At 40.5% G+C, this 15615-nt stretch overlaps 1 non-coding gene across 1 annotated transcript; it reads left to right on the forward strand.

Annotated features, from left to right (window-relative positions):
- Window positions 1–7181: 7181 nt before the first annotated feature.
- LOC118487832 lies at window positions 7182–7288 on the forward strand. Its single transcript, XR_004882775.1, has one exon. It is a non-coding gene; the product is annotated as a small nucleolar RNA R71 (small nucleolar RNA).
- Window positions 7289–15615: the final 8327 nt, after the last annotated feature.

The following is a 15615-nucleotide window of genomic DNA, read 5'->3' on the forward strand; positions in this document are numbered from 1 at the left end:
TTCTTTCCTTTCAACAGGTTTGCTAGGCCCTTAAGGAATCCACGGTTGTTCTTACGTTCTTCTTCAAAATCTCGTTCCACCCTGTTTAAACGGTGGAGGATTTCTTCCTGCTCCGGTGGGGAAAAACGTGGCTGTTGTGATAGGTGCTGAGCCGGAGGTCTAGCAGGTATTGGATACCCATGATTTGAGTATCCCATTCCCCAAGGTGTTTCATAAGGTACTTCAGGATGAAGGGCGTGGTAGTTTGCCACCGCTTCTATGTATGGGTCGACACCAATATAGTTGTAGTGAGTGTGAGCTGGCTGCTCAAATGGGTTCTACGCTGTGGAACCGGCGTATGTAGGTATCGGGTTATCATAACCAAATGGTGGCGGAGGTGGTGCAACAGGTGCAGAATTCACCTCTGCAGCTGGGTTAGAAGGTCCACCCATTTGTGGGTCTTCATGCAGTGGCGGATAATGACTGCCACTGGAGTGTCGAGGGGTGCTAAAGTGAAAATCCCCTCTTCGTGCAGATATCCGCGCGCCTGCTCTCCTACGCCTTGGAGGATCCGGAGGTGCTTGATGAACTGGCGGCGGTGGAGGTGGTGGCGTGACTGCCACGAAACGCGAATCCTCGGAGGGATCCTGCTGTTGTTGTTGTTGCTGCTCATGAGGCGATAAATGTGAAAGGGTGTAAAGTACCACTCGCACTGGTTGAACCTTGCTTGAAAACTGTCTGGACCCTGATAGGGTGTTCCATGGAAGGATGATCCATCAGAGATCTCGATTGGATGGTTGGGGGTACCTCTTGCAGGCTCGACGGGATCCGTGTCCTCGTCCATGTCCATCGCATTGTCTTCTGAGAAATGATCCTCTGGTCCAAGAGGGTTAAAACCTACTGGTTCTTGGACATAGTTTGCCGGGTTGAACCGGCCCTGAAAGACAGGAGTAGGGTCGCCAAAGGAACGGTGCGAAACAGAACGCTGGAGAGGTATGAATGAAGGTTGAGGGTTATCGGGCTCGTTTTCCGAATTCGGCCCAAAAGAGTGACGATAAGAAGGTGTTGAACTGTGTGAGATAGACCGTCTAGCGGGCTCAAAAAGGTTCCTTCTGTTTCTCTGAGGGTCGGCACTCATTGTGCTGGCAGGAGCTCGCATGTGTGAAGGCCCGGCCTCGTGATAGTTGTGGGTAGTGATTGGCCCTTTGCCTCTTCCTCCTCTTCTGATTGCCGGTGGCATATTTCCTGCTTAAACAAATGAAATAAAATAACAGGCAATAAAGGACAAACTAGAACAACAATTCGAATTCGTCCTAAGTTCTTGTCTAGACTCGAGTATGTGCAATTGTGTCATTGAGATTAAACACATAAGGATAGTGTTTAATTCACTCAACGTTGGCTCTGATACCAACCTGTCACACCCCGATTTTCATACGTTTCACCGGTGGCCCCGGTGGGGGACTATCGTGACGTAGTTGGTAACATTATAGTCAAACAACACAATATTTAAATGCACAGCGGAAGCAAAAGATAGATATATTTCAACCGAATGTTATTTTAATATCATGTATCACAACAGTCGAAATTAATCCACAGGGGATCCAAAAATAAATAGGAAACATGTTTAACAGTTTGACATCCAAGCTTGCGGGACTTATTGAGGATGCTAGGAGAAAGCCAGCCTAGTTCGCTTAGTACCTGCACTTAACCTTTTTGGGAAAATACGTCAGTTTACACTGGTAAATACATTCAACCGACACTTTTGAAAATGTTTAATAAAATTGATTTGAATGCACGAGGCACAAATTTTTTTATAACTTGGGATAATTTTTTTAATATAATACTTGTAAATGAATTACATGTTGCTTATGCATTCAGTAGCCCGTTCCGTAGACCGGGTTAAAGATCAATAGACACACCACATTATTTATTCATTTATGCACCGACGGGTGTACGCCTACACCCCGAGCTCAGGTCGTGGCCATCTCGTAAGATGATGCCAAGGATATCTGGGACATGGTCATTAACCCCCCAAAGGCTTTAAGCAAACAAAACATTTTAAAACAAAGCATATCAATTGATGCGTGTGTAGTGTAATATATTTTTAATGTATAATTAAGCCCTTTTTTTACACCTTTAGTCAAGTTTTAAATTTATAAAACACGATATTCACTAACACTAAACACACATATGGGCAAGTGCACCCATCGTGGACGTAGTATAGTGTTGGTAAGATACCGAGGTCGTCCAAGGACACAAGAGCTTTTAGTACCGGTTTATCCTCAGCGTCTAATCAAATCAAAAGGTTAGAAAAATGTTTTTAAACTAAGAAAATAAAAACTAAGTAAATGCTGAAAAATAAAAATAAAATAAAAACAGATAGACAAGATGAATCACTTGGATCCGACTCGTGTATTAGTATAAACTTTGATTATTTTCGCACTTTTGCACTTGTTTAAGAGATTATCTTAGTTATTGTAGTAGGCCCCTCTTTTGAAGGCGACGTTACCCTCAACCCAGTAGTTTGAGTCAGCAAGGATACAATCCTAAAGGGTTGGATTATTGGAAGATAATGAATTAAGTTATTAATGCAAATTATGGTAGGCCCCGCTTTTGGCGGTGACGTTACCCTCGGCTAAGTAGTCTGAGTCAGCAGGGATACAGTCCTAAATAGCCGGGTTATAGTATTAATAGTAGTTAACTTATGAGGGGGTCAAAGAGTTTGGATCCCCGCCATTCAATACCTATGGGCATTGAAGGAGATCCTACTAAATTTGACCCAGGTCCCTTGCAGGACCTCTAAACGCTGAACAAGGGCAAGACCCTTACCAAACCGTTCCCTTAACCCCCGACCAGGTAGCCAACATACCTCCATATAGACCGTGGAGATATGAATGGTGAAAATCTTTTATTTTATATAGACAGTAAAATAATGCCAAGACACCACGGACAAACGATAAGGAAAGATCACCTTCAACATAAGCAACTAGTTATTAAAGTCATTAATACAAAACCAAATAAAAAGTGCAAAAGATTAAAAATAAAAAGTATTATACTAAACACTTGTCTTCACCAAGTGATGTAAGAGACTTAGGCAAACATGGCCTTGATTGTCAAGAACTCTTACTATCAATCTTGGATCCCGAGACGACTCACACACTCTACGATGGACAATGGATGATGGTGGTGGATGATGGTGTTATGGTGGTGGTGGGTGGTGGATGAAGTGTGAGAGAGGTGGTGTGCCAAGGGATGGATTGGAATGAAACCAAGCACTCATATTTATAGGCTGAACAGAAGGCTAGGCATGGCCCCGTGTCCGCTGGACACGCCCCCGTGCCCGTCTGACACTCTCTCTCTTCATTAATTGTAATTCGCAATTACAATTAATGCGCCTGCTGTACTTTCGCCACGCCCCCGTGCTCACTGGACACGGCCCCGTGGTGGGCAATAGAAGCTTCTACAGGTTTGTCTTTTCTGCTGCTTCTTGGGCACGGCCCCGTGCTGGCTGAGCACGGGGCGTGTTCAGGCTTCTGTTTTCTCTTCTTTGCTTGGGAAGATTTCGTTGAGGGTTCGGGCAGTCTACTTTTATTCCTTTTCTTGTATTTATGTTAGAATTAGCTGTCTTTTTGCTTCTTTTGTGAATTTGAGCTCATTTCATCCTGAAAATACAAAAGGAAGACAAAAACACTCTTTTTCCAACATTAGTACTTAAAAAGGGTTAGTTTTATGCCTTAATTGATGTCATTTATATGTTGCATTTTACACACATCAAATACCCCCACACTTGAACTTTTGCTTGTCCTCAAGCAAAACTCTTTAAATGTGGCTTACACTCCCAAATGGAATTGGTAGAAGAGAAGGTTTTTGGCTTGTCATAGAGTGTCGGGAATCCAAGATCTTTTTGGGTTTTATTTTTATTTATTTACAATCCTATTCGTTATGATTTATTTAGAACGCTTCATAGGATAAATTACTTATTTGGGCATAACATGCCTTTTTAAAATTCCATTTATATACAAGTTCACATACCTCACGGGAGAAATCACTCAACACTCGGCCGAAGGTGTATTTTTATAGTGAATCACTCGAGAGCGGCATGGAACTTACGCCTTCCATAGGCTTGCCAAGCAATCAATCCTCATCCTTTTTAACTTTTATACCTTTGTAAAATATCAAGAGGACTTTTTGGGTGAAGGGTTAGGCTTGGGCTAAAGGTAGGTGGTTGGGTTAGTGGTTAGTAAAAGGGCGAAAAGCGTAAAAAGCGTCGGTTTTCGTAACACACTTTGTTTTTAGTGACTTTTTATTTTGAAGTATTTCTTCAAACAAGCTTTTGTTTGCATACCTTGTTTGTTTTTAACTTCATCATCATATATATTTTTTTTCAGTCACATAAAAGAACGAGCTTGCGAAAAACCGAGCTTGTTACTAAAATAAAGGGTGAAAAATAAAAAGGGTTTTTGGTGGGTAAAAAGGGTTTAGGGTAAAGAAACGAAAGGTTTAGGCTCAAAGGGGTTAACTTGGGGGATTTTGGGTAGGTGGTAAAAAATGAAAAATAATGGTGTAGAAAGAAAAAATGGTTAGTCCTAATGCCTCCATCATTTACTTACTTGGGTTTAAGTTGGTAAGGACTGGGAATGAATCGTCGTGGCAAGTTCTAGAGTTGTAAGAACCAAGCGGCTATTCACACAAGAAACGAAAAATGAGCATTTAGTCTAAAGATGTAAATTTGTATGCTCAATAAAGGCTCAAAACTCACTTTTGTGGGAATGGGTTTTTTAATGTGATCAAGTATATATAATCAAATTTTAACTAGACTTGTTATGCCGTTTCATAATTTTCTTATGTTGGTTCTTGTTATCACGATGCTCTCGGTTGTAAATTTAAAAAAAAATATAACCTTATTAATCTTGTGATTCCTAACTTAAACTTTAGACAAGTAAAAAAATAAAAATTTTTGTAAAAAATTTGGGGTGTTTAGCGGTTCCAATAGAGTTTTGTGTAAGGCTTGTTGTTAGGACTTGCAAAGTTTCAAAGTGTTAGCTTCCTCCCCCCCCCCCACACTTAAATAACACATTGTCCTCAATGTGTCCCAAAAATAAATTTTTAGGTTGATTGGATGTGCAATGTGGTGTTAAAAAGCAAAGATTTATGTTACTGGCCGTCTGGACACGGCCCCGTGGGGACCGGACACGGCCCCGTGTTCAGGTGCCAGTAACATAAATTAAAGAAATGAGACAGAAGCCTGGACACGGGGGCGTGTCTGGTGAACACGGCCCGTGTCCAGTTACCTGAACTGGGCGTTTTTCTGCAGGTGGCTCAGCACGGGGCCGTGTTGGTTGAGCACGGCCCGTGTTGAGCCTTCGGTAATGGAGATTTGTGTCGGGTTGCTTCGTTCTTTGTGCATGGGGCCATTTTTCTCGTTCCCTTTTTCATCCATTATCACCATGAGTGTGTTTTATTCCTGCAAATTAAAACTAAAAGATTAAACTAGACTAAGGATAGTTCTGCGGAATGCCTCCGTGGTGCGCCACGTTTATAAGGGTCCTTGGCTAGACCCAATGTGAGGTTATATATTTTCTGAGTGGGATGCTTGGCGTCCCATGTTACACCGTCGGAGAGCAGCATCCAAGCTCGAATCAATAACCTTCATGAAGTTGACCGGGTCGTCGTCCTCTATTCTCTTCCCAACTCCGAATTTTACTTCATCATCCACGTACCTCAAGGTGAGTGTTCCGTCATTCATATCTACCACCGCTTGTGCGGTGGCAAGAAATGGTCTCCCTAGTATGAGGGGGACCTCGGTGTCTTCCTCCATATCGAGTATAACAAAGTCGGCTGGATAGACGAATCTGCTTACTTTTACCAAGACATTTTCAATGACACCTTGTGGGAATTTGATGGATCGATCAGCGAGTTGTATGCTCATTTTTGTAGGACTCGTGGTTCCCAGGCCAAGTCTTTTAAACAATGATGAGGGCATGAGGTTAATGCTAGCCCCAGGATCGGCTAGGGCATTACGAACGGGGGACTCCCCTATTGAGCAGGGAATCGTGAAGCTTCCGGGATCGATTTTCTTTTGGGGAAGTTTATTGAGTACGAGGGCAGAGCATTCTTCGCCTAAATTGACTAATTGCAAATTTTCAATTTTCTTTTTATGAGTGAGGAAGTCCCTCATGAACTTAGAGTATTTGGGCATTTGGGTTAGGACCTCAATAAAAGGAATATTGACATGCAATTGCTTTAATAGACTTTCGAACTTCGCGAATTGCTCATTGGTCTTCTGACGAATTAACCTACCGGGGTACGGAACTCGAGGAGCTTTGGTAGGCTCTGGTGACGGAGGGGAGTTCTTTTCCTGCAGAGGTGTGGGTGTCGTTTCTTCTGTTGGCGGCGGTGCTTCTACAGGCCCTACGGTGCGGTTTCGTAGCGTGATGAGGTGAACTTGCGCTTTTGGGTTTGTTTCGGTATTGCTAGGTAATGCGCCTTGCGGTCTCTCGGCAAAATTTTGAGCTATTTGATTTAATTGTTTTTCTATGTTTTGAATACTAGCTTGTTGATTTCTAAAATTTGATTCTAATTGTAGAAATCTTTCCGAGTTTTTCTTTTCAGTGTCGGAGATGAGGCGAGATACAGTATCTTCAAGCCTTTCTCGTCCACTTTGTTGTTGAGTGAAATTTTGTGACTCATTTCTTGGTTGTTGAAAGTTTGTTCGTTGGGTTTGTTGGTTGCTACTATTGCCGGGTTCTCTCCAACCAAGGTTTGGGTGGTTTCGCCATCCTTGGTTATAAGTTCCCGTTGGAGGACCCGACGGCCTAGGTCTATTATCAATGTAGTTTACCAATTCTTGTTGATCGTCCGTTTCTTTCATACAACTCCAATTTTCATGTGACCCACCACACCCTTCACAAGCCATAACCGAGAATGTTTTTGTCATTTCCAATTTTTTTATTTTTGAAGAAAGGGCCTCGATTTGGGCTTGTAAAGAAGTGCTTTCATCGACCTTATGGGCGCCCGGGGCAATAGATTTATTGCCTCGGGGGGTGTGCCATTGAAAATTGGTTTGAGCAATTTCCTCAATTTGGTTATATATTTCATGCGGGTGTCGATTACCTAAAAGTCCCCCGGAGCTAGAATCAAGTGTCTGCCTTGTGTGTGGCAACAATCCATTATATAAAGTGGATACTTGTTGCCATATCGCAAGGCCGTGATGTGGATACTTGCGTAATAACTCCTTGAACCTTTCCCAAGTTTCATATAAGGAGTCCCCGTCCTCTTGTGAATATGTATTAATTTCAGTCATTAATTTAGCCATTTTAGCGGGAGGGAAATACTTATATAGAAATTTTTGGGCTAGTTCATCCCAGGTGTTCACCGATCCAGCTGGGAGGGCGTTGAGCCAAGCTTTCGCTCGGTCTTTTAGTGAGAAAGGAAACATTCGGAGGCGGATGGCGTCATTTGATGCTCCGTTGATCCGAAAGGTATCACATATTTCTAAGAAATTAGTGATATGTAGATGGGGATCCTCGTCCGCAAGCCCATGGAAGGTTGCGGAGTTTTGGAGCATTTGTATCAGATGCGGCCGAAGTTCGAAGTTATTAGCTTCAACATTCGGAGCATTGATAGCGGCGCCCAGGTTACCTACGGTAGGTCGTAGATAATCCATGAGGGTACGTTGGTCCGCCACTGGAGGTGGATCACCCGAAACTTTCTCTTGGTTTTTAGCTTTTAATCTTTTTCTGAGAAAGCGTTCGGGTTCTTCTAGAGGTTCTTTTATGTCCTTATTAGAACTGGAGCTCATACACTATGTAAGATTGGCGTCTGGTTCCAAGTCCTGCAATAAAAACAGAAAAGAATGTTGGTTAGAAGGTTCACCACGGCCCCGTGTTCAGTGAACACGGCCCGTGGTCGGAGTTACAGTGATTGTTTTCCAGATCCCAGTTACTGGAAGTTAGACACGGCCCCGTGTTGCACCGACACGGCCCCGTGGTCAGCCTTCTGTAACTTGGAAAACTAAAAACTGCCAGTAACGATGCTGAGCACGGCCCGTGTCCGACCAGGCACGGCCCGTGCTGAGCTCTGCAGAATCTGAAAAACTAAGAAAATCCTAAAAATTAAAAAGAAGAATAAAAATATGATTAGGCCGTTGATTCCTAACTTTCTTAAAATCCTTGTGTCCCCGGCAGCGGCGCCAAAAACTTGATGCGTGTGTAGTGTAATATATTTTTAATGTATAATTAAGCCCTTTTTTTACACCTTTAGCCAAGTTTTAAATTTATAAAACACGATATTCACTAACACTAAACACACATATGGGCAAGTGCACCGATCGTGGACGTAGTATAGTGTTGGTAAGATACCGAGGTCGTCCAAGGACACAAGAGCTTTTAGTACCGGTTTATCCCCAACGTCTAATCAAATCAAAAAGTTAGAAAAATGTTTTTAAACTAAGAAAATAAAAACTAAGTAAATGCTGAAAAATAAAAATAAAATAAAAACAGATAGGCAAGATGAATCACTTGGATCCGACTCGTGTATTAGTATAACCTTTGATTATTTTCGCACTTTTGCACTTGCTTAAGAGATTATCTTAGTTATTGTAGTAGGCCCCTCTTTTGAATGCGACGTTACCCTCAACCCAGTAGTTTGAGTCAGAAAGGATACAATCCTAAAGGGTTGGATTATTGGAAGATAATGAATTAAGTTATTAATGCAAATTATGGTAGGCCCCGCTTTTGGCGGTGACGTTACCCTCGGCTAAGTAGTCTGAGGCAGCAGGGATACAGTCCTAAATAGCCGGGTTATAGTATTAATAGTAGTTAACTTATGAGGGGGTCAAAGAGTTTGGATCCCCGCCATCCAATACCTATGGGCATTGAAGGAGATCCTACTAAATTTGACCCAGGTCCCTTGCAGGACCTCTAAGCGCTGAACAAGGGCAAGATCCTTACCAAACCGTTCCCTTAACCCCCGACCAGGTAGCCAACATACCTCCATATAGACCGTGGAGATATGAATGGTGAAAATATTTTATTCTATATAGACAGTAAAATAATGCCAAGACACCACGGACAAACGATAAGGAAAGATCACCTTCAACATAAGCAACTAGTTATTAAAGTCATTAATACAAAACCAAATAAAAAGTGCAAAAGATTAAAAATAAAAATTATTATACTAAACACTTGTCTTCACCAAGTGATGTAAGAGACTTAGGCAAACATGGCCTTGATTGTCAAGAACTCTTACTATCAATCTTGGATCCCGAGACGACTCACACACTCTACGATGGACAATGGATGATGGTGATGGATGATGGTGTTATGGTGGTGGTGGGTGGTGGATGAAGTGTGAGAGAGGTGGTGTGCCAAGGGATGGATTGGAATGAAACCAAGCACTCATATTTATAGGCTGAACAGAAGGCTGGGCACGGCCCCGTGTCCGCTGGACACGCCCTCGTGCCCGTCTGACACTCTCTCTCTTCATTAATTGTAATTCGCAATTACAATTAATGCGCCTGCTGTACTTTCGCCACGCCCCCGTGCTCACTGGACACGGCCCCGTGGTGGGCAATAGAAGCTTCTACAGGTTTGTCTTTTCTGCTGCTTCTTGGGCACGGCCCCGTGCTGGCTGAGCACGGGGCGTGTTCAGGCTTCTGTTTTCTCTTCTTTGCTTGGGAAGATGCCGTTGAGGGTTCGGGCAGTCTACTTTTATTCCTTTTCTTGTATTTATGTTAGAATTAGCTGTCTTTTTGCTTCTTTTGTGAATTTGAGCTCATTTCATCCTGAAAATACAAAAGGAAGACAAAAACACTCTTTTTCCAACATTAGTACTTAAAAAGGGTTAGTTTTATGCCTTAATTGATGTCATTTATATGTTGCATTTTACACACATCATCAATAATTTAACCTCTAATCGATTAAAAATTCAATGCTGGACCAAGCGGTATTTTATATACCGTACCCCAAGCCCGTATAGGGAAATAAGTTAAAAGTATTTACCTTTGCAAAGTATCAATTCACAAATAGCAAGTGCGGCAGCTTTTACCGGGTCTCCTATTCTGGAACAAAGGTTTATAATAACCTATTATAATCCTAACGGGTCTTTAATTAAGCCTAAACTTAGACCGGTTAGTTTTAACGAAAGATACGGTTCGAACGCACGAATAAGCGAAGACCAGAATAGAATGTGATTTAGACCCGACAAGTTTGAAGACTTGTATAATATGGGTAATCCAACCACATTCTGGATTTTGAGATAAAAACGATAAGTTGTAAAACAAGGTTTCCAAGGCCGAGTACTCCCTGAGTAGTCGCTACAAGGTAGGCTGCCGAGGCGACTTTCTTTGACTCCGCCTAATTACTCGGAATCGGTCAAACGCGGTCAACCGAGGCCAAAACCGTATCTAGTAGGTCAACTTGGACCGAGTTTGACTTTAAAAATAATAAAACATAATTTCTATGCCTATCATATTAAAGAATTAAAGAATGAATAATATTTTCACGTATTTTGTTATAGATATTAGTAAATTTATGTTATTTGACACGTATTTAATTTCCAAAAACTAATTTCTTTATAATTTAACATGTCCGAGTACTCCCCGAGTACTCTCCGCCTAGGCCAAGTACTCTCAACTCCCCGGTCGACCGACTAGGGAGCGCCTAGCGACTTTTGCAACCATGCTTAAAAAGGGTTAGTTTTATGCCTTAATTGATGTCATTTATATGTTGCATTTTACACACATCATCAATAATTTAACCTCTAATCGATTAAAAATTCAATGCTGGACCAAGCGGTATTTTATATACCGTACCCCAAGCCCGTATAGGGAAATAAGTTAAAAGTATTTACCTTTGCAAAGTATCAATTCACAAATAGCAAGTGCGGCAGCTTTTACCGGGTCTCCTATTCTGGAACAAAGGTTTATAATAACCTATTATAATCCTAACGGGTCTTTAATTAAGCCTAAACTTAGACCGGTTAGTTTTAACGAAAGATACGGTTCGAACGCACGAATAAGCGAAGACCAGAATAGAATGTGATTTAGACCCGACAAGTTTGAAGACTTGTATAATATGGGTAATCCAACCACATTCTGGATTTTGAGATAAAAACGATAAGGTTTGACCCGTTTCGGCTAATTTATGTAAACTAGTTACATAAACCGAACCGAACGCGTAAATGGCGTAACGGGTAACCGTAAGAGTCTTATACAGGTTTTCCTAAGTCAATATGCTCTAAATATGTTGTGGTATCAGTAGGATACCTTCCATTATGCCCATAACGAGTTTAATCCCATAATACGCCCCGTAGGGGTATTTTGGTCATTTTAAAGATTATAAAAGAGATTATTTATACTTCTGATGTTCGGGTCTGAAGTAATCAGTAGAACCACTTATTTTAACAAGTTACATCTGTAGGTAAATAAGTCTTTATGACAAAAATGGTTTTAAACCCAAATTATGCGTTTAATACGCGTATAAAGTCGTTTTAAGCGATTTCCAGGTTATACAGGAAATTTGAGTTTTCTGATCAGGTTATATGGTTCAAAATACTTTATTTATTATTTAAAATCAGTAGCAATTGGATTGGCATCGAAATACTATGTAGAACTCGTTTTATGTCCGAAAAGGGTATATTCGGTATTTACCGAATCAAGGTCATAACCTCAGGTTATGAGCAGGTTAAAAATAACTAAAAAATCTTTAAAATCTCAAAATATTATATTACATCAGTGTGTAAAAGGTTTGGTGTTGAAATTTGGGTTTAGATAGGCTTTATGCTAAGTGCGCTGTTTAATTAACAAAAGTTTTCTTAATTGCGCTATTTAGCATAACTCCTATTCTAGACCTCGAATTGACATGAAATTTTTGGGACATGTTTAGGAATCAGTAACTAAGGTTATTGTTCTTTCACATATCCAAAATTCGCGTTTTAAGGTCAAAAGGGCATTATGGTCAACTTTTAAGCATATAACGGAAATGTGCAAATGACTCGGACAAACAACGAACCAGTCACAGAGGGTCATACCATCATGTAACCTGGTCCTAAGGAAGTCCTAAGGCATTTCTAAACTCTACTAAAACGGGTCAGAACTGAAGTCAAAACAAAAGTCAAAGTTTTGCGACTTTCGGTTCCGAACCGGGTCTAAATAGGAAAATGGTCGGATCAAACAAGCTTAGACCAGTTCTTATACTTCTTATCAAGTTATATGAGTGATAAAATATGTTACATGCCTTCTACATTTCTAATTACATGTTAATTCAAAAATTAAGCTTCTGTTGACTTTTTCTAAACAACTTTGACCCGACATTTGATCTAGATAGAGTGGGAACCAGGGGGTGCCCTCATAAGGGTTTAAAGCCCTCATGATTACCAACTTATAACTACCTTCGATTCGACTAATCACTGGACCAATAGTGATTAATCGTTAAGTCAACCGCTAATTACGACGGTTTGACTTTTAAGCTAAAACTAAGCAAAAACTAAACTAAGAAAGGTTAAGCATACTTACTGAAGTCTAATGAACAACCAGAGATGCTTAGAGAAGGCACTTGTGCTCCAGAGAAGCTCCAAGAATGCAGAATGAGGAATGAACACAATGTAGCAACTCATGGCCCTTTTATAGTGTTCTTAAACCATTGAGATCATGACAACTAGGTCTATCATTGTTCCCAGATCATTTACAAGTGTTTCCTAGTGTCTAGGAAAGGTTAGGGGTCGCCCATGTTGCTGAAAATATCTTACAAGGTCGGTTAAACTGTTATAACAGCCAACAGCCAAGTTGCTGTCGCTGGGCGCTCCTTACGGACCGTAAGGCAGGACCTTTACGGTCCGTAAGCCTTTGACAGAGGAAAAGTTTTAACCTTTCGCACATTACGGACCGTAAGGCAGGACCTTTACGGTTCGTAAGCCCTTGCCAGAAGCAAAAAAATAACCTTTCATGCTTTGAACGGACAACTTGTAATGCATGATTTTTAGGCTGGAAAATGTCAGTATGAGGCCTTTTTACCCATGCTTGACAAGTTATGTCTACTTATCTCAATGTATCATTGGTTTGCCTTATGATGGAAAAGTATAAACGATTTAATGAGCATTATTTCATAGGATCCATACTAGTAAACTTGGACCTCCATTATTATTAGTAATCACCGGATTAAGGGTATACTAGATGTTTATTAATCATGTTAGGGTCTTGGGATTTATAATAAAGTCGTTCAGAGGTATAAATTAACATGTCGACGTGTTTAAAAAATCCTGCCATGCATCTTTAACTAAATCCGGGTTTATAATGCTTTTGTCGTATGTGACACGTGTCGTTTATCTATTGGACACAAATTTTCGAGGTGTTACAGAAATAGAGTAGAGAGAGGCGACTGTTAGGGCAAGGGTTTCACTGTCGAAGAAGTAGGGCCATCTGACGGAGATAGCCAGTAGGAGCTGAATTGCTGAAGTCGAAGAAGAAAGGAACGGTGAACATCCGATACCGGCGCAGAGGCCGGTGAAAACGATGGTGTTGAAGCCGAAGACTTACCGAATCAGCTTCGTACATCTGCGGCCTTAAACGCTTCAACCGGCGGTGCAAACACCGTGCTATCTGGTAAACTTTAAACACTCCTGTCTCAGTAATCAGCTTCACAAACATTCATTTTTTCATGTCAAGAATTTTCATATCCATGTAAGGTTTATGTTGTACTTCACACATTTAATGTTGTATTTTAGGTTATGGTGATGGTAACAGCGGTTTCAGGTGATGGGTGGTAAGTGTGGTGTTTGGTTCAAGATGGCGGGGGCATAGTGGTGGGGTGGCGGTTTCAGGAGGCTAGAGAAAGAGATGTGGGGGGATATATTGTTTTTTTTGGCTAACGATATGGCCTAATTCGTGAGCGCCCCTACCGTCACAGGTCATTGATAGGTATGTTGACTAATTGGTTTGAGATTTGTCAAAGATTGGTGAAGTTTGTGAATTGTGGTGAAGACTTACAAAATTAGCGTAGTGTGTATTGATGTTGCTGCTATTCTTTTGAATCTATTTGAAGTATGCCTTTTAATGGATTATTTATCACCCTCTTATTTTATACTTGCTTTGGGTTGTCTGGGATTTTATTCCTAATTCATATTTGTTGTGTTGGTTATAATTTCATCTCAGATGAGACAGGTTCAAGCATATCTTGGCGTTATTTCAAGAGCAGAAGGGTATGGTTTCAGTGTTTAACATTATTACATGTTTACACAAGATTAAACGATTTGCTAAATCTCAAAGGTGTGTTGGTTAATATTGGTTGTTGTTTCTTAATTTTTGATGGCGGTGGGTCGGCAGTTTTTGAGATGGGGAACACCAAAGTCGGTGTTGGACTTTATGTTAACCTAGGGTGCGGGTGGGTCGGGTCGGTTTGGAATGGTAGAGTTTGCGGGTCGGGTCGGCAAGGGACAGTGCGAGTCGGCTACGGTCTGGGTCGGTTCGGAACGATGGAGGTCGGCGGCGGTTCGGTTCAGAATTTGGTGAATGAGGTTGTACAAATGCACAATTTAACATTTTGACTAGGACCTTGGATGGAACTTAGTTTATTGGGCCATCTGAATCTAGCATTCGGTTTGGTAGTACGTATGTCTTGATGAAGCTTTCTTTGTTAAAGTGTTTCATAGTACTAGATGACTTTTATTGTGAATTAGGTTGCATATTTTTTTTCTGCTGAGCCGTCTATAGTTTTATTTTCCTGTCAATTTTTAATACCTATAAGTGAAAGTATTTCATCTATTTGAAATAGCTGGATCTTTTTTTATCATGGATCTGTGACAGATTCGATAAAGTTCTTTATCGTTACTAAACTTTTCATCTGCTTTTGCATTGTATTTATTGACAACTCTTAATGTATCCAATCTTCTTTATAGATTTAATATTTGCAGGTTTGGGATTTTCCTGTCAATTTTTAACACATGCCTTCCGGTGTTCGTACTATGGTCAGGTATTTGAGTTTTACCCCTGTCCTATTCATGTTTAAAAAAGTGATGTTTTGTTTTACGATACAGTGACTAATATCTGTTTTTGGCTAAACTAACATGTTTGGCTAAAAAAACATGTATTTGTTAGTTCTTATTTCTAATTACATTATGTATATACTTCTTAAGACTGCCTTCATTACATCAACTATATTGATAAAAATAAAATTGGGCAAAATGTGGGCTGAGTTGGTTTTTGTAACGGGTCAAATTGAGTAATTTTAGGTATATGTTGAAATGGGTCGGGTGACCCACAAAATATAAGGTCAACATGATTTTTGATTATTTTAATGACTGCATTTTTGTGTAAAATAATTCAGGAGGTTTTACGAATAGAAATTACACCTAGGTGACTTTAATTTTTTTAACCCACCTGGCCTATCTGATGGTGTTTTATCTATGATTTTTTATGCGATTACTAGAAATAAATTTAGCGAACACTTATAGTTATATATGATTTTGTCATTTAATTACTCGATGTTTTGATTAATAGTGTAAAATTGCGGGAACAACAAATATGGCACCGGGGGGAGAAAGGATTGATTAGTATTCTGTCAGTTCGAGATGATGCAAAAACAACGCGAGTGGATCCTATTGTCAATGTTTACTTTATCGTATATATTTGTTTCTCTGACG

This window comes from Helianthus annuus, chromosome 15 (assembly GCF_002127325.2).
Source record: "Helianthus annuus cultivar XRQ/B chromosome 15, HanXRQr2.0-SUNRISE, whole genome shotgun sequence".
Classification (NCBI taxonomy): Eukaryota; Viridiplantae; Streptophyta; class Magnoliopsida; order Asterales; family Asteraceae; genus Helianthus; species Helianthus annuus.